Below are 19,741 nucleotides of genomic sequence, written 5' to 3'. Positions count from 1 at the left end.
TTACAGTATGTTCCGTTTCATTATACTTTTTTGTGCATTCATGAGCAATAGTTGTCCAAGCTAATTTATCTTTCCTTTCATTTATCTTACATCTTATTTTATTTGTCAGTGTTTGATTTAATCTTTCATTCAGACCATTATAAAATGGTGAATTCACTGCAGTAAAGATGATAGGTATATTCTCTTTGTCTAAGAAATTTTTAAAATCCTTTGAATTGATGCCGGGATATTGATCAGATAAAATTAAGCCAATTTTATTTTCACGTGTTACCTTTTGGACCAACCTTATAAAATCATTGGCATTTTGGGTTTTCGAAGTCAAACTATAAGCATATCTCGAAAAGTGGTCTACTAGGAGGTGTAAATATGTCTTTGTAGAACGTGAGCCACCAAATCCACCAATAGTATCTATAGACATTATTTCAAAAGGATAAGTAGCCGGACCTAAGTGAGACATTAGTCCAAAATTATATTTCCCTCTAGATTTGTTTTTTATACAGATTTCACAGTTGTCACAAATTTTTTTGATATTATATGTTAAATTTTTTGCTGTATAGAATGGATTAATTTTCCTTTTCATATGTTGTATCCCAATATGACAGTACATATAATGTATTTTCTGTATAAATTTTTTACTAAATTTCTAGACAAAACTACATTACAAATTCATAATTACTCCCGGATTTAGCGTAACAACGTCCTGGCACAAGTTTTGATAGCATTCGCACGGTATGGATTAAATTGTAACAATTAGTAACGTACATTATATCCCGGATAAAACCCCGGATGAGTGTAACCCGATCCGCGACTTAATGAAAACACTGTCATACGTGATAATTGTATGAACTACAATGTAATCCTTCAATTATTTATCTACTAGCTGATGCCCGCGACTTCGTCCGCGTGGAATTAGGTTTTTCAAAAATCCCGTGGGGACTCTTTGATTTTCCGGAATAAAAAGTAGCCTATGTCACTCTCCAGGTCTTTATCTATACCCATGCAAAAATTACGTCAATCCGTTGCACCGTTGCCACGTGATTGAAGGACAAACCAACAAACAAACACTTTCGCATATATAATAAGGGTACTGATCTCGTACATTATCATCATGATTAACACATTACCGACCCACTACTGAGTACGGTACTGAGATTAACAGTCGCTTCAGTACTGAGTGAACATACATATCACAAATTCCATCACTGGCACCGAGCAAACCGTGGCCCAGCGGTCAAGGCGTCGGGCTCGAACCTAGAAGACGTAGGTTCGAATCCTGCCGGTCCGCAATTTTTGATATAAGTAGTTGTTGCTTAGATTAATTGTTGTTGCATTTCACGAGGGCGACTGTCTCATGCTTGTGTGTAAGTCGTATCGGTATAAGTAAGGTACAGTTAATGTGTGCTTTTGCGAGCGCTTGCTCGCGACTGATTGGTCCGACGTGCACGCACACTTATGCAATGTCCGTGTATACGAGTAACCACAAGTAAAGTTCACTCGCCGGTCGTGAATTGCAAGAACTACGTATCTACTTATTTAAAGTTATTTAGAAAGTATTTTAAGCCAAAAATCTCGGTCTAACTGAAAAGGCATGAAGTTAAATAGGCACGTAGCTAGGCAGGCCCCTATACAAAGTTATGTTAATATAGCGGGGCCTGTGTAGCACCTGGCCGCGCATATTTACATAAATATTGCACCCGCCCGCCCTCCAGTGCGTTGTTTCACTCTGTTCCAGTCCACAGGTATTTAGAATAAATTTCACTTGGTTATGTAATTGAAGCATAGACTAGTTTTGGCACAGAACTTCCGTTACAGAACGAAATTATGGACAGATACATAAAAACAATTTTTTTTCTATTTTTTGTATCTGATTTTAGTTATATTCCTAGTATATTATATATTTAATAGTTTTGACAATTAAATATCACTAGCTTTTTTTAACTAGATTCTACATAGTTAAAAAAAAGCTTTTTTTTTTTTTATTCAGATACAAGTTAGCCCTTGACTGCAATCTCGCCTGGTGGTAAGTGATGATGCAGTCTAAGATGATAGCGGGCTAACCTGGAAGGGGTATGGCAGTTTTTATTAAACCCATACCCCTTTGGTTTCTACACGGCATCGTACCGGAACGCTAAATCGCTTGGCGGCACGGCTTTGCCGGTAGGGTGGTAACTAGCCACGGCCGTAGCCTCCCACCAGACCAGACCAGAAATTTAGAAAGTATAAAATTCCAAACCCCTGCCAGGAATCGAGCCCGGGACCTCCCACTATTAAGACCACTGCGCTCACCACTGCGCCAGGGAGGTCGTCAAAAAGCTAGTGATATTTAATTATTAAACGAACGAAGTTGCGACTTCGTTCGCGTGGATTTGGGTTTTTAAAATCCCATAAGAACTCTACCCGTACCGAACCCTCCGTGCGCAAGTCGCTCTTGGCCGGTTTACAAAAAAATATCGCTATCATTTCGAGGCTGGGTAAGATGTGTTCGCACACCAAAACGTATTCGTCTTAGATTATAATTATTAATCTGTACCCGTAGTATAAGATTTTACGTCACACCAAACGTTGCTAGAATTCGAGAGTCGAAACACTTCTGCGTTATTGTAAACTGGATCTTAAATGCCTTGTTTTAAAGATTCTCGAATTCTAGCAAAGTTTGGTGAGACGTAAAATCTTATACTACGGGTACAGTACCCGTAGCACAAGATTTTACGTCTCACCAAACGAAACCAAATCCGAGAGTCGAAATACTTCCGCGTTACAGTAAACTGGATCTTAAATGCCTTGTAAAGCTCAAGTTTGTCTACACTTCTACAGCCAGCGCTCCAACCAAATTGGTTTGGTTTGGTGAGACGTAAAATCTTGTACTACGGGTACTGAGCGTATTTGTATTTCGTATACGCTTTAGTGTGCGATCGGCTATTTTGTAATCTCTGTATTTAGCCTACTCTGTGCGAAATATGATCTTGAGATAACAAAAGCCCCAAGTTTGGACTTGTTTCAGCGCCCACGTGCTTTAGACTCGGCTAATATTTCATCCGGTGAGATTAATTAGAGCACCCTCAAGGCTTTGTTGTAAGAAACCATTTAATTGTAGGCCGTTTTCCGCAAATGTTCTCAATGCTACATTTTGTGTTTTTTTTTTAGTAAAATATACTGCCATTATTCTTCAGTACGGAATTAAATATTTTTATGACTACTGTACGCTTAGTATAAGATTTTACGTCTCACCAAACGTTGCTAGAATTCGAGAGTCGAAACACAATACCGTTAAAGTAAAATGGACCTAAAGAGCCTCGAATTGAAGTCAAAAATTCAATGCCTCTGATTTTAATTTCGCAACGTTTCCGCTTGGAGCGCTGACTGTAGGTGTGTAGACAAACTTGAGCTTTAACAGGGAAGTTTACTATTATGCGAAAGGTTTTCGACAATCGAATACTATCAACGTTGGTGAGACATAAAATCTCGTACTGTTGTGGCTACTCAGAGATCGTCAAAATTTCTTAGAGTTTGGAGAGAGTCTTCTTCTTTGCGTGCCTCTCCAACTAGCGAAGGTTGGCACTTGGCAGTCAGCCCTGTGTTTTCCACTCTGTTCTTCACGAGGGGAAATAGCTCTGCAGCACTCGCGATTCCCGTCCACTCCCGGATGTGGCGCAGCCAGGACTTTTTCTGCGACCGACCGACGCCTCTTCTTCCGGCAACTTTTCCTCCTTTTCATCATCATCTTGTCGCAAAAATCGCAAATGTTGTGTTCACTTGTCATCGATATACATATCAGTGTATGTTATAGTTAGTATGTCATGTGGTATATGTAGAATATGTATATTGTATGTATGTATGTGTATTGTGGAGTTCTATAAGTTCTTAAGTATGGGTTGCCTGGAAGAGATCACTTTAGTGATAAGGTCGCCCTTTGTTTTTTAAGTGTATCCTGTATTCTTACTCTCTGTAAATCTATTAACAATAAAGTTATTTTAAATTAAATTAAATTAAATTGTAAGTGTTCCTTATCAGTACCCTTATTATAAATGCGACAGTGTGTTTGTTTGTTGCATTGTTGGTTTGTTGGTTTGTCCTTCAATCACGTCGCAACGGTGCAACGGATTGATGTAATTTTTTGCATGGGTATAAATAAAGACCTTGAGAGTGATATAGGCTACATTTTATCCCGGAAAATCAAAGAGTTCCCACGGGATTTTTAAAAACCTAATTCCACGCGGTCGAAGTCGCGGGCATGAGCTAGTTTTAAAATAAAATAAAATAAAATGATGAGTTGTAGGAGGAGACTAAAGCACAGAGATATAATATGATATCCATACTAAATAAATGCGATAGTTTGTCTGTCTGTCTGCTAGCTTTTCACGGCTCAACAGTTTAACCGATTTTGATGAAATTTTGTCCAGAGTTAACTTACACCCTGGGGCAGGACATAGAATTTTCCGGGATAATTTCTTATCCCGGAAAATCAGAGATCCCACGGGATTTTAAATACTCACTCGCTATTTTAACTTTGTGTCAAGTGTACGATATTAGTCCTTATTATACAGGTGAATCACACCTACTTTAGACATGACATTTTTAGAGCTAAAATGGCGTGTGAGTTCTTGTTTTGTACGGACCATATTATATTTTTAAAAAAGTCGAAAAAAATAACGGGCTGAGTTGAGAACCATCTCCTTTTTAGAAGTCAGTTAAAAAAGAGGCTCGTTCCGCAACCAGATTTTTTGAGAACTTTGGAAGCACTTGCTTGAGTTCTTGAGGTATCGATCACCCACCATTCCAGTATCTTGGAAAGCGGCCTAAATAATTAGCACTGGGAGGTTTCTAGAGACTACCCAAGAATCTAACCCTCGCACACCGTGGGGGACTCGTCATAAGCCTTGTTTTTTGAATAAAAAGTCAGTTAGTTTACTAAGTAAGTATTAGTTACTATGCCAGACCACCGACCGAGAAAAATATTCAGTTTCAGACAATTTTTCGCCCATCCATAGATATTAATTAGTATGTCAATTTACCGCCGAGGGGTCAATCGCACAGATAAATTATGAAACCCGGACCGGTCCGGGACGTCGAGCGGAATTTTTCAGGGGATGCCTGAAAAACAGCGCTGAGGTAGTGTACCCACATACACTACTACAGCATTACGCTGAGGCAATTCCCTTTTTTGGGACAGCTATGCGCCACAGACACGCATTCGGGTTTATGTCAGACATTTATTTTATTTTATTTTAGATTAATTTTACTGTAATTCCATGCAATTCGGCTGGGAAAATCGCCGCCTCTATACACGTACAGTCGTACACTATCTATAGGAGCTAAGTAAGTGCGATTGTTTTCTCGGTTGAAATGCATGGAAAGCCGTACGTATTAGTTAAGTATTTGTGATCTTTTTGTCTTCATGCTCTGTTTTTTGTTGTTTTTTTTTGTTTTGTTTATGTACGTTTGTCTGGTGTTGTTCTGTTTTGTACTGTGCGCTATGGTCCCAAATAAAAGGTTATTTATTTATTTATAGATAAGTTATCAGCCATTTGAGTCCCTATAACTCATAGACATAATAATTAACTACATTGCATACAAAACTCAAAAAATAAACTTAAATTATTTACTCAGAATTGGTAAAATTTTACGCTTCCTGATTGTCAAATTTTTTTATTTTTAAGATGATATGATATAGTGGTGATAATTAATACGCAGGTACTAAAAACTAAACACATTTTCAGCTATAGTACTTAACACAACATTTTTAACATTTTAAAATAATTTACAAAGTCTCTCAAAACCCTTTGAACAAAGCATGATACTTGATACAAAGAATCCTCCATGTTTTTATTTTTTTTATTTCTCCCCGAACCATTTACTTTATTCGAAGAAAACAATAATGTATCTTACTTGCATATATTTAAGTAACAAAATCCAGTGAATAAGCTTTCTGTGTGAATACCCGTAAGGTAAAAGGAGGCGATAAAAATATAAGGAATTTCCAATATTATGCGCGGACGTGATAGCTATGGTTGATAGTTGATTACACTGTAGGCCAAAAAAGTGGGAGTACCAATTTTTATAGCTCAAAGGTGAGAAAAATACCTAAACATCAGCCTATAATAGCTCAATAGCCTCAATAACTCAACCGGTATATGAGTGGACTGAAAACCGAATGGTCGACGGTTCAAACCCCGCCCGTTGCACTATTGTCGTACCTTCTCCAAGCACAAGCCTGAGGCTTATTTGGAGAGGAAAGGGGAATATTAGTCATTTAACATGGCTAATATTCTTTAAAAAAAACCAAATAATAATAATAATACATACGTATAGCATGCTATCCATACTATCGGTACTAATATTATCCTTAATGCGAAAGAGCGTCTGTCTGTCTGTCCTTTTGCACGACCCTTCATCTTTTTAACCGATTTTGACAGGTACACAGACAACTCGAATCCCAAAGACAGTCATAGACTTTTAATCGTGAAAAATCCCTTTTTAAACCTACATTAATACGGTAAGTCACAGTAATCATCTAGTTTATATGCTCGGATAGAATTTGTTGTACTTAGTATAGTAAACCTGAGCCTCATGTAATGTGCGAAAATTCATTTCAAGAAACAAAGAAATATTTCGACTACATTTATATTTTGCTTGAGTTAGAATTAATCCATTGACAATATTTTTATTATGAAAACAAGCCCTTAGAAGATCAATTAAAAACTTTGGTAAACAGAATTTTGTGTTCTCAAAATGTAGCCATTTGTAAAATAAGTTCGTCAAGTTTTCATTACAAGTAAAAGTAGAATCTAGTACATAATACATTTTAAACAATATTATCCATACTAATATTATAAATGCGAAAGTGTGTCTGTCTATCTGCCAGCTATTCGCGGCCCATCCGTTCAACCGAGATGAAATTTGGTACAGAGACGGCTTGCGTCCCGGGGAAGGTTTAAAACTCTAAATCATCTAGTTTGTATTTATTTTTCATAATTTAATCATAATACTTATCATTTATTTAGTTGGCTCAGATATTAATTTAAGTTGTCCAATTTATTTGCTCTACGTTGTAAAGCCGTCGATTTGGCTTAAGAGAACAATATTCATAAAGGGCATCGCAAAGGTTCTCCGCCGAAATTAGGACGCGGTTCTACCACCTGCTTACTTAAATATTCCAAAAAGTTTCCAAAAACGGAAGTTTCTCCCATACCGCGGGAAATTTTCAAACAATTTTCAAACGCCCCACATCGACTCGGGCGTCGATCAATAATGTACTAGAAAAGCTATCAAAATTTTATGACCGTGAAAACTTTTCCTCACTCACGATTGAGAACCTATTTTCCTAAATTTGTTCGCTAGTGAAAACTCTAAAAGGAAAAAGTGCCTGACCGACTGACAGATCTATCGTCATCATCATAGATCAGTAGACATCTACTATGCATCTACATTATTCCTGAGTGACATAGGCTTACTAATATCCAAAAAAAGTTAGAGATTCCTACGAAAATTGTAATAAGCTCCCCGTGCGAAGACGGGGCGGAGCGCTAGTATATACATATAATATAACTTATAGGCTAGCTTTAGCCAAAAAAATGTGTCTTTCAAGATTCAAGATAAACTGCCGGTAGGTATTCATTTTCAACACCGGGGCCGTGGCGCAAATATTTGCTTTACTGGTGCAAACGTTTGCCACTAGCACTAGATAGGCTAGTGGCTCACAGGCTAATTTCTAGATCTTGTCATGAAAAATGGATTTCACACCCCGCAATATTTTTGAAATACTTATCCTACGACACCCCACAACATGAAATGGTCAAGAAACTTAAATCACCCCCACTTTACGCGGGGAGGAAGCGTGAAATTGTTTTTCAAGATTTTTTTAACCATTTTGCCGGTGTGATTAATAATATGACCCATGCCATTATTACAGCTTTCTAAGAGTCTCTAAGCTAAGCTGCGGATAGATGGACGGACAGACAGGCAGACAGATTTGCAATATATTGTAAACTTTTAGAAAATGTAGCATTTTTTAGATTTTTCGCGTTTTTTTGTTATCATATCAGTAATCATAAGTAGTACCACCTGTCTTTGTTTTTGCTAGCGTTCTGGTATAGCTTAGTAATAGGCTAACTTTAACTAACAAATGTGTATTTCAAGATAAAGTACCTGCCTGTACTCCGTGTCAACACCACAGGCCCTGACGCAAATATTTGCTTTACTGGAGCTAACGTTTGCCACAAGCACTAGATCACTAGATAGCCTAGAGCCTAGATCTGCCAACATTCTACGTGTAACATCCAAAGAGATTCACTTAGCTAAAGCACAGGATGACTGTCGGGACATTTTCTTCCTAAGTTTCAATAAATACACCACCTAGTACGCGACAGGTGGAGATGGCAATCGGAGAGCTAACACCCGCACAGCCTCCACTATTATTAGTTCATGATCAAAGTATAGTAATTTTCAACTTTAAAATTAAGATTACTAAAACAAGTGGGGTATCATATGAAACGGCTTTACCTGTAAAATTACCATTATAAAACAGCTTTTTATTTATTTGTATGTACATAATAGTTTCTGATTTATCGTGCAAAATGTCGAAAAAACACGACTATAGTACCGAGGGTTCCGAACCTCGGTGCGCGAGTCTGGTTCGCACTTGGCCGTTTTTTTTTTTTTTAAATAACTCATTAAAATAAGTAACAATTTCATGCCTCTGTATAAAGGCATCAAATTTGCATACAGGCCCATTTCCCGGGATGGCTCGTTTTTTACGATGATAAAAATTGGAATTAGGTACTTCCCCTCCTCCCTCCCTTCACTCCGCGGCGTCATTAAGAGGGTTTTGGATACAATAAGGTTATTTATACAACCGTTCTTCCCGTCCTCACCTATGGTGCTGAAACGTAGACACTGACAAATGGCCTTGTTCACAAATTCAAAGTCGCTCAGCGAGCTAAGGAGAGGGCCAAGTTAGGAGTTTCCTTGAGGGATAAGATCCGAAATGTGGACGTCTGCAGGAGAACCAAGGTCACTGACATAGCCCAAACTATTAGCATGCTGAAGTGGCAGTGGGTAGGTCATGCCTGTCGTAGAGGCGATGGCCGTTGGAGCCGGAAAGTCCTTGAGTGGAGATCGCGTTTAAGGACCGTAGACGTCCATAGGCTGATGATGATAATAATTTATACAACTAGGCTTAGAAGATTTTTGACAAAAATTTAAGTGAGATTTACTCAGACAGTTGTTATTATTACGATTGGCCATCAAATTATAAACATAGCGAGCAGCCTGCAATAATTTTTGTTCGGAATGATCCGTCTAGTGTATATCTACGTAGTACATAAAGGTCGTCTGCATGACCTTAACATTAAATTGTGAGGAAACCCCGAAAGTCTCAGCGGGGCTCGTTAGGCGTGTTCCGCTAAGAGTTATAGAACGTATAAATTACCATTTTATTCCAGTCGCCGCCTTTTGTACCGAATTCGCTTATTAATAGTGAGTTTATACGCCAAATTAACTCTGCACGGGCGTGGGTTTAGAGCTAAGGTCAAAGAATGCGGTTTATTTCAGTTCAAACCTTTTTTTTACGGGAGCTTGAACTTGAAATAATTTTTTAATCGTAGAAGTCCTTCGTCCAAGTAGAAGTCTTTGAAAACTAGTACTTATTTTCTATTCTCAATTATAGATAGGTTTGTTTTCGTAGTAATACAGGAACCTATACGTTTCATTCAGTCCATTTATCCGTCTGTCTGTCTGTCTGTTTTTGTGACACAACCATTTAAAAATAAGATAAAGAATAAGATAAGTAAGCCACGCTCACTAATTAGCCAGCGATGGTTTGATGATAATGATATAATTTTTATGGAGTAGAAATTTTCAATACAATCTTGGTTGATTAAAAAGTGAGAAAAACCTTAACACCCCATGAAAGCAGGGTGTAGATAAACCCACACCCTCTCAGTTGACTGGCTTCATTCGATGACGGCTCATCCGATCATAATTCCTGCGAACATTCATTATTCAGATTGGATTCTATAATATTAGGACCCGTGCTTGAATTATTAAAGATCACTCGTATTGAATTTGTGAGTCGGTTTTTTTTAGAGTAGAATAGGTATCTTTTTACACGCGCGACGGCGACACGCGACATTAGAATTAGAATTAGAATTTGTTTATTAATCACATTGCATATAAGTCCGGTCAATTTAGACATAAAAACCAGCCAAGTGCGAGTCTTTTAGCATTTTAATTTCAATAATGTACACATATAAACAAAATAGTGATGCAATCTCATTTATTCTAAACACTTTAAGCTGGTTGTGGTAACAATAAATAGAAGCACCGATACGCTGACATAAAGAACATTTTCAGTAGTAGGTACCGCCAACAAAAAAATCCCAATCCTCACTAGTCTAAATATATAAAAGGAAAAAAAGGTGACTGACTGACTGACTGACTGACTGACTGATCTATCAACGCACAGCTCAAACTGCTGGACGGATCGGGCTGAAATTTGGCATGCAGATAGCTATTATGACGTAGGCATCCGCTAAGAAAGGATTTTTGAAAATTCAACCCCCAAGGGGGTGAAATAGGGGTTTGAAATTTGTGTAGTCCACGCGGACAAAGTCGAGGGCATAAGCTAGTCATAATATAAGTTCAAAAGTGTCGTTATTTTTTGTTCGTTCATTTGTTGGTTTGTCCTTGACTCACGTCACAAAGGAGTTAAATCAATGTGATTTTTTGCATCGATAAAAATATTTGAAGAACTGGTCACATAGACATTATCGCAGAAAATCGTGAGTTCCCACGGGATTTTTAAATACCTAAATTCATGCAAAGTATAAATGAAATAACTTTACTTTTAAGATTCTACGAGTATATTACCGATGTTTTGAATTAATTGTAATCTTAATCATGTTATGTACAGTTGCAGAACATAATTTATCAAGCTACATAACTGTTTCTATTTTTTTTTTAACTGATGATGCACGAGTTAGCATTTTATAGAATTCACAGGTTAAGAATCTGTGTAAGTTACGCCCAATTTTCTTGTGAGAAGATAATTTTTTAATCTTGTTCTTTTAATGCTAACCCTACCGATTAACTGAATCCGTTAAACCGCAAACGTGCAGAACTACAACTTGCACGTAAATAAATAAAATTTGCAGCTTTATCCGTATTGAGAAATAAATCCTGCGTTTTCTTTTAATTTCTAGATGTCTAATTAATTGTTTTCGTCCGTATCAGTAATCAGTACCATTATTAGGATTAGGATAAGAATTTAGGATTAGGATATAGGCAAATACCAATTTCCGAAAAGTTAGAGTTGCGTGTGCGGGATCGAACCTTGTACTCCCCTGTAAAGGAGGTAGATACTTTAACCACTAGGCTATCACCGCAGTTTTTTGATTTCGTTAAACCCTTTTTACTTTATCCGTCTGTCCCTATAAGGCCATTGATCCAAAACCTTCGGAGCGCAAATCTACAGATTTATGAGTCACCGTTCGGAGAGAACTGCTTATCATAAAATAAATGACGTCACAAAAAGTAAATATTATACCGATTGGTGTTCGCCATTTCGCTTACAAAATATAAAAAGCAAAACGTTTCAAAGAAATTGCCGTGTTTTACTATTTCAATTGCACACGGGGAAAAAAACTATAAAAGAATTACAGATTAGCCTATAGGAAATAAAATTTTGATTGCGTTTTAGAAAATCACTTTTCTCTTAACCAGAAGTTTCCCTAGCGCGCTCTCCATACAAACTTATTTTAGTTCTCATTTGAATGTTAATCTATAGAACTCAATGAAATTTAATAGATACTAGTAACAATAATCTGTGTCAAATCATGATTTTTAAATTATTCTCTTTAATAATGAATTCTAGTCCCATAAACTACCACTATACAAAAAATTACATCATTTTGTAACTACAGTCCAAGACATATTCAGTCTCTTCACTAAGTCTATTTCAGGTACCTAAGTACCTACTGGTGAAAATAAGAGTTAAGTAGGTACCTATTGTACTTAATTATTTATTTTCCCTATTGCCTTACACCGTTACACCATTGCAATCAAGTACCCTTATTATAAATACGAAAGTGTGTTTGTTTGTTGGTTTGTTGGTTTATTGGTTTGTTAGTTTGTTGGTTTGGCCTTCAATCACGTCGCAACGCTGCAACGGATTGACGTGATTTTGTGCATGGGTATAGATAAAGACCTGGATAGTGACATAGGTTACTTTTTATCCCGGAAAATTTAAGGAGTTTCCACTGGATTTTTAAAAACCGTATTTCACGCGGACGTCGCGCGAATCAGCTAGTACTTCGTAATGTTCAACTTTTTTACTTTATTATAAGTGGAATGTTACATGATACATTGTTATCGGAACAGCTGGACAAAGGGAATGTCAAAAGTTTACAAAAAACAACCAAGATAGGGAAAATGTACAGTAAGAAAAAACTGCGGCGGTGCCAGGAGGCCGTGCCAAATATACACGAGGATACTCGAAGTTCCAGATAAAGAAGTCTTGGGCCCCTACTACGAGTACGTGTTAACCATCGAACTAAATCTCGTCTATATTTCGAGTGCAGAACACTGCCCTCGAAATTGTAGACCTGGGCTGGAGCACCCAATCCATTTAGATTTCGAGAAAGAAGTTTTTCGCGGAATCAACTTTTCTGGGCAACGTTCGAGAAGCTTTGAGATGACGTGTACTCCTCAAAAATTTCTAAGCGATTGAAGACCCAAGTCTCTGAACAGTACGTGTTGCCAGTGATGACATATGGACTTGAGACGTGATGGTCGCTAAGTACGGGCCTCATAAGAAGGCGGTCATCACTCAGCGGGCGATGGAGAGCTATGCTTGGAGTTACGCTACGTGATCAAATCAAAATTAGGAGATCCGTACCAGAACCAGAATAACCGACATAGCTAAACGGATTGCGAAGCTGGGACAGTGGGCAGGGCACGATAAGATAGACGTTGGGTTCCCAAGATGCTAGAATGGCGACCTCGTACCGGAAAGCGCAGCGTTTGGAAGACGATATCAAACGATTCGCAGAGAGCCACTGGGTTCAGGCAGGTGCAAGACCGTGGAATTTCAACGGAATCTAAATATATAACGGGAAAAAGACTGACTGACTGACTGATCTATCAACGCACAGCTCAAACTACTGGACTGATCGGACTGAAATTTTGCATGCAGATAACTATTATGAAGTAGACATTCGCTAAGAAAGGATTTTTGAAAATTCAACCCTCGTAGTCCACGCGGATGAAGTCGCGAGCATAAGCTAGTCATCATTAAATCTAGTCTTGCACTGAAAAAGCTGGTTTTAAATATATTGAAATCAAGTAGTAGGGGCAAAGAAAAACTTTCATACTTCCTTATATTATTATAGTTTTAGATAAGCAAACCAAACTTTCATGAACTGGCCGGACTTATTCTTATGGGCGTCTACTTTAATACAAGTCCATGAAAAATATCAAAATGTTGCATCAAGCTCTATTTAAATAGAGCTTGATGCAACATTTAATGACTTGAAATTCAAGCTTTTATAGAAAGACTTTTTCTTCTATTTCACTTTCTGTTTAGACAAGACCCCTTCCCTAAGATGAAATTTTGAAAATCCTTTCTTCTTAGTTTCTAGTTTATAGAGAAATCATTTCAAGCTGAAGTGCCTAGAAACGACATTTTGAATTACTACTCACTACATTTTTCATGGGCATAGTTTAAGACCTGGAGAGTGACATAGGCTACTTTTTATCCCGGAAAATCAAAGATTTCCACGGGACTTTTAAAACCTAAATCCACGCGTACGAAGTCGTGAGCATCAGCTAGTAGAAATATAAGTCGAGTGCCCTGCCAGAAAAATGAACTACCAAGTTTTAAAAAATCCCATTTAAAAATAACACCATAGGTACCTATTGATTTATTTTCCAAAGAAAATATTGGTTAATATTGCATTCTAAAGCTTATTTCACACTACGGCTAAAAAAAATATATATAGACCTAAGTAACCTTGATTACACACGTCCCTCTTAGATTGTCTAGCTATAAAAACTCTGAAATCGAGAATTTGATTTAAGCGATATTTGACTCGAATCGGACTCCCAAGATATAGATCTTTTATTACAGTTAGTAAAACTGTAGCCCGTGCCGGGAATATTAAGGTGTTCGGATTTTTCACTCGCCTAGGAAAACTGGTCATAATTTCAACATTATAACTAACGCAGACGACCTATTTCTATTTGAAACTGATTTTAAAGGATAACGGCTGACTGTAGGTATTATTCTCGCAAGCCAATAGGACGTTTTGACGCTTAGGAACTTAAATTAATCCAAAAAGTTGCCTACATGCTTTCCATTTTTTTTTTCATCATATATTGTGTACCTACCTTTCAATTTAATCCATCCAGTAGATTCAAGAAAATTAATTGTAACAGACGGACAGAGACAGACACACGAGTGACCCTAAAAGGCTTCCGTTTCTTCATTCGGATGTACGGAACTATAAAAATGAAACAAATTAATTAACGCACCACGCCATCATTGGCTGGGCTGTGTGTACCCCTGAATGAATGCTTCTCTTTTATCCCGTAAACTCTTATTTCTTATCTCACTCTTTTTTATCTTTTTTATTCATTATAGAAAAATGCTTGACCACAATCATACCTGATGGAAAGTGATGATGTCGTCTAAGATGGGACACGTTTACCAAGAAGAATATAACAGATAGTGAGTTTGTTGTGAGCTCTTCTCAGACCTGGGCGCGTTTGGAACCCTCGTAGCTTTAGTTTTAAGTTTTCGTAATAATTATCACCACTATATCGTACAAATCTAACACCATACCAGACCATCAATACGAGTAATTATTTTTTTTACTTAAATTTTTTAATTTGTTATTACCTATTTTGAATAAATCATTTGACTTTGACATTTGACTTGAGATAAGGGTTACGCCAGTACCTACCGTCGAAAGAGCGCTTTACCAGGTATACTTATCAGGTCACGTAAGCAAGTGAGCCCAGCCCAGGACAACGCTGCCAAGAATTAAACCCAGTGTATGCTTGTCGCGATATCTGTGTTCCTTTGTTCATTCGATCCCGATCTACTCGTTCGTCTTTGGTTTGAACCAATAGCGGCAGCTCATTTTCGTTCGTGAGCATACGATTATTATCGGGCATCATCGGAAGAAGCGACAGGAGAAGTGTTAGCAATCGACCATCGACGCCATTAAAACCGGGCTACAATTTCGTTAAAATCAAACGGACAACTAATTCTATCCCTTTAGTTAATACTAGTCGGCACCGCGGTGACCAAGAGTTGAAGTGCTCAGTGCAGTGTTATCAAGTGCAACGGCCGAATTACTCAGCAACTGGTCGACGTCAACGCCTTGCCAGCAAGCCACCTGGAAATACGCCATACAAGCTTTATCCTCCATACCTGATAACTAATACGTAAGTAACCGTTGTTGTGTTCTAGCCAAATTGCAAGAACGAGCGAACCTTTAGGTCTTATAACGACGGAATTACCGATTTCCAAACTAGGATTCCGAACACAGATGTGACGTCAAGGGATCCCAAAACCAAGGTTGGATTCGTGCCGCCACACCTTTATGGTGCCGAAACCCGAAAATTAACGTCTGACCACTTTACCTACTTACTCGTCGTATTTCCAAATTAATGATATAGCTGGTATTTTCATCAAAGAAATGGTAGTTTAGCGATTACACTCTAATAGGGACGCGAAACAGTGCTTAAATCCTGTAAATCAGATCAAAATATACTTATAACAAGTGTTTTCAGTTAGATTTGGGCTTAAAATAATTCATATTTAATGCTTTTGTGTTAAATATGCAACCATTATAAATATTTCGGCCATGTTGCAATATTCTAGTTATCAACGCGTTGTTATTGGCTAATTCGCTATTCATCATTTTCAATTACACATTCAGGTGCAACTAACTTCATTCGGCGACAGACTTGCTGCGATCGCATAAGTTATAGAATTACAAACCTTCTGTCTATGCATTAAGGTCTACCATACTTTAGTACGGGAGGTCTTAGTGACAGGTAGTATGCTAGACTTGCACGAACGTCATTGTTGTTGACATTCCGGGTTCATCCTTTGTTATTCTAAGATACGACATTCGACAACAAACGTTTTGACTTTCGTAGTATACATTTAAAGACGTATTGCAGCTAAGGTTTTAATGCATGTTCGGAGTAAAGGAAGATAGGTACCTACAGATTGTACAGATCGAAGCGTAAACAAACTATTGTACCTATTAACCGGTGTTTACGTGTACCGATTCTATTCGGCTGTGATAATCTCTCGTCCTGTCAACTCAAATGCGTGTTACTATAGATCATAATATCTATGTATAGGCAATCTAATAGTTGTCGGCGCTTATACATATGTATATATAGTACAACGGCTATAGTATACCTACCTAATAATTAATCGTAACGTTTATTTCAGATCGTATATGAAACAATCAATCTTTGTCGGTGTTTCGTATACATATCGGCTGTAATAACGTATTCTACGGTCTTATATACCTAATATAAGAATTAAATATTTCATACCAGATTTTGTAAACGTTTAATGAACAAACTAAGTACCTATGTCCTGATCGGTGTTCATAGCTACCATAAGTAAAATAAAAATTAAAACCTCGTACCTACTTTTTCTCTTTTTCTGAGGTAACAATTAAACATTTGTTCGTTAATCGTCTCTTACGTGAAATAGTAGGTAGTTACAAGTGACTTCTTATTATTTTCTTCCTATTTCGGTAGCAGCTGGCGTACATTAGAACCGATACCTATTGCATAATTTGTTACGAATCGGTACCTACCTAATAATAATGTCGTTCAATCCTAAGCGTGTCACCCGTAAGCTTAGTGCTACGAAAACTAAACTTAAGCCAACGGGTACAGCTGATGGCCTTACTGTTCGGGATTTGCCCTCTCTACGCCGTAAACGGACTATGGCAATGAACCGTATGTCTAAAGCATTGGAAGTCGGCCTTGCAGCGAAAAATGATGATAGTCAGTGCGACTTATTCTTGTCATATTGCGATCAAGCCAAGAGAATTGCTAATGATTTTGAGCAGGCGCATCTTGCAATTCTTGAAGTTTTGGATACGTGCGGTGATGCGCATGATGATGATGATTATGATCGTGTGCGCGCAAGTTTCGATGATGTTTATTTCCAAGTCACAAGTATGCGCCGTACATTTGCGAAGGCGGAACTAAACTCATCCAATTCTGACTTTAATCAAAAATCATCAGCGCTGTCAAACATCAAACTACCTAAACTTCAATTACCGACCTTTTCTGGTGACATTAAAAAATGGCCTGAGTTCTTTGACACGTTCAACGCGCTTATACATGACTGTCATTCGCTCACAGATGTTGAAAAATTTCACTACCTGAATTCATCTTTAAGTGGCGATCCTTTGGCTCTTATTCGTGTATTCCCAATCACCGGCGATTACTACTCAGATGCGTACGCGGCCTTGACTTCACGTTATCAAGATAAGCGTGAGTTAGCCTTCACCTGCTGGAAGGATATTTTAAATATTAATTTTAAAATTCAGAACCCGACTGATTTTCGTCGCACCTTAGACAGCGTTGATGAAAACCTATGCATTCTAAAGAAATTGAAACTGCCAGTGGACCATTGGGATTTTATTATTGTTTATCATGTGTTATCTAAACTAGATACGAAACTGCGTCGCGAATTTGAAGAAAAGTGCACAAAATCAGAATTTCCTACGTACATACAACTAAAGGAGTTCCTACATTCAAAGTGTGAAGCGCTTATGCGAGACAGTCACTTTAATGAGCCCTCTAAACCTTCTAATTCTATAAAAGAAACCTTAAGACCTTTGGCTTCTAACGTTAAACGACCTAACGTGACTCATACCCTATTCACTAATGATAATTCAAAGCCGCCTCAATTAACAGAATCAAACGATCAACATAACAAGGTTTCCACTCTGAAGTGTTCATTTTGTGCTGACACTCACCCAATCACACAATGTAACTCATTTCTTTCTAAAACGGTAGACGAACGTAGGGCGATCGCGAAGGAAAAGGGGTGGTGTTACAATTGCCTCAGGGGTTCTCATCAACTAAGAAACTGCGTCAGTATTTTTCGGTGCGTCAAGTGCAGATCTAAACATCATTCATTAATCTGTGACATGGGCGCTGATAAGAAAACTGATCCTGACCCCATCACTATCGAATCTAAATCCGTGTCTCTTGTGGCCAAAGAGTCTAACCCCACTTCAATGAGTAGGTCACTTAAAACCACAACTGTCCTCCTGGCTACAGCTATTATTCAACTCCGAGACGTGTATGGCAAATATCATTCCTTCCGTGCCCTTTTTGACACGGGAAGTCAAAATAACTTCATAACGCGTAAGGCAGCTCAATGTTTAAACCTACAGCCAGCCCCATGCGACGCTAATATCAATGGCTTAGGGGGCGTATCTGCAGAAATTATCGGCCAAATTAAATGCCCTGTAGCAGCAGGAGGTTGCCCGTTATTCAACGTTGATATGTACGTTATGTCAACCATTTGTGGTGATCAGCCGATCGCAAAACTCCAAACTCAAGGCTGGTCACACATTGAAACGTTACCGTTAGCGGATCCAGGCTTTGACATTCCGGGACCTATCGATGTACTACTTGGTGCTGATGTATTCGCTGACTCAGTCCTTAACGAGCACATAAAGGGAGATGCACGTCAACCACTTGCCATCCACTCCTTATTCGGTTGGCTCTTGTTGGGCAGAACGTCACTCACCACTTCAACATTGCTTCAAGTCTCGTCAATGGCAGATGATCTGGTGCCCATAGTCCAAAGGTTTTGGGAGCTAGACGTGATTCCCAAAGCATCGTCTCTCACACCAGAAGAAATTGCTTGTGAAAACGCTTACGTTGCCCAACATTATCGCGATTCTTCGGGCAGATATGTAGTCCAGCTTCCATTCAAGGATCAGATAGAACCCACCTTTGCGGGATCTCGAGATGTTGCTATAAGAAGATTCAAAGCTATTGAACGACGTCTTTCACGTGATCCTGTCCTGCACAAGCAATATTCAGAATTTATGGAAGATTACCTCCACTCTGGCCATATGTCCTTGGTATCAGCTAAGGAATTAAACAATGGCAAGTACTATATCCCGCATCATTGTGTTGTGAAACCAGACAGCGCCACCACCAAATTACGTGTGGTGTTTGACGCAGCCGCTGAAGATATCAACCATAAATCATTAAACAACACCCTACTTACGGGTCCTAAACTTCAATCCAACATTGCGGAGGTGCTCCTTCGCTTTCGGTTACATGCGGTTGTCTTTATGGCTGATATACGTCAGATGTATAGACAAATCTTGGTCTCTGATACCCATCGAGACTATCAGAGAATCGTGTGGAGATCAGGACCTGATCAAGTTTTACAAGAATATAGACTAAACACCGTCACTTACGGTGTCTCATCTGCACCATTCCTCGCTTGTAGGACTATCAAACAATTAACCGAAGATGAAGGCTCTAAATTTCCTCGAGCTAAACGTATCTTAGCTTCCGATATATACGTTGACGATGTTGTCACCGGTTGCGACACCCTAGACAATGCTTTAGAAGTCAAGTCACAAATCATACAACTGTTTTCGTTGGGTCAGTTTCAACTAAGAAAATGGGCTAGTAACGAACCTGGCTTACTTTCAGATCTTCCTCCCGA

General features: G+C 38.3%; 1 long non-coding RNA gene across 1 annotated transcript in view; it reads left to right on the top strand.

Annotated features, from left to right (window-relative positions):
- The window catches only part of LOC138403909 (uncharacterized), a 38,236-nt gene extending 23,406 nt beyond the window's left edge, over positions 1-14,830 (top strand). The window contains exon 2 of the long non-coding RNA XR_011238031.1: positions 14,739-14,830. This is a non-coding gene — a long non-coding RNA (uncharacterized lncRNA). The remainder of the gene's footprint in view (positions 1-14,738) is intronic.
- The last annotated feature ends 4,911 nt before the right edge of the window (positions 14,831-19,741 follow it).

Source organism: Maniola hyperantus, chromosome 22 (assembly GCF_902806685.2).
Source record: "Maniola hyperantus chromosome 22, iAphHyp1.2, whole genome shotgun sequence".
Lineage (NCBI taxonomy): Eukaryota > Metazoa > Arthropoda > Insecta > Lepidoptera > Nymphalidae > Maniola > Maniola hyperantus.
Note: the sequence above shows the minus strand (reverse complement) of the source record. Positions and strands in the feature narration are given on the sequence as shown.